The sequence below is a fragment of the Arachis duranensis genome, chromosome 10, assembly GCF_000817695.3.
Source record: "Arachis duranensis cultivar V14167 chromosome 10, aradu.V14167.gnm2.J7QH, whole genome shotgun sequence".
In the NCBI taxonomy this organism is placed as follows: domain Eukaryota; kingdom Viridiplantae; phylum Streptophyta; class Magnoliopsida; order Fabales; family Fabaceae; genus Arachis; species Arachis duranensis.
In genome coordinates this window covers 73,503,596-73,504,616 of record NC_029781.3, presented here as the reverse complement: position 1 = coordinate 73,504,616, position 1,021 = coordinate 73,503,596, and positions in this window count along the sequence as shown.

Below are 1,021 nucleotides of genomic sequence, written 5' to 3'. Positions count from 1 at the left end.
GAGATTCTTGCAGCTTGCACCTCAAAGATCCCTAGCTTCTCCATTACAGAGAGAGGCATGAGGTTTATGCTTGACCCTAGGCCACACAGAGCCTTCTTGAAGGTCATGGTGCCTATTGTACAAGGTATTGAGAACTTCCCAGGGTCCTGTCTCTTTTGAGGTAATCTCTGCCTAGTCAAGTCATCCAGTTCTTTGGTGAGCAAAGGAGGTTCGTTCTCCCAAGTCTCATTACCAAATAACTTGTCATTTAGCTTCATGATTGCTCCAAGGTACTTAGCAAATTGCTCTTCAGTGACATCTTCATCCTCTTCAGTGGAAGAATACTCATCAGAGCTCATGAATGGCAGAAGTAAATCTAATGGAATCTCTATGGTCTCAGTGTGAGCCTCAGATTCCCATGGTTCCTCATTAGGGAACTCATTGGAGGCTAGTGGATGTCTATTGAGGTCTTCCTCAGTGGCGCTCACTGCCTCATTCTCCTCTCCAAGTTTGGCCATGTTGATGGCCTTACACTCTCTTTTTGGATTCTCTTCTGTATTGTTTGGAATAGTACTAGGAGCGAGTTTAGTAACTTTCTTACTCAGCTGGCCCACTTGTGCCTCCAAGTTTCTAATGGAGGACCTTATTTCAGTCATGAAACTTTGAGTGGCTTTGATTAGATTAGAGATCATGGTTGCTAAGTCAGAGTGGCTCTGCTTAGAATTCTCTGTCTGTTGCTGAGAAGATGATGGAAAAGGCTTGCCATTGCTAAACCTATTTCTTCCACCATTATTGTTGTTGAAACCTTGTTGAGGTCTCTGTTGATCCTTCCATGAGAGATTTGGATGATTTCTCCATGAAGGATTATAGGTATTTCCATAGGGTTCTCCCATATAATTCACCTCTTCCATTGAAGGGTTCTCAAGATCATAAGCTTCTTCTTCAGATGAAGCATCCTTAGTACTGCCTGGTGCAGCTTGCATTCCAGACAGACTGTGAGAAATCATATTGACTTGCTGAGTCAATATTTTGTTCTGAGCCA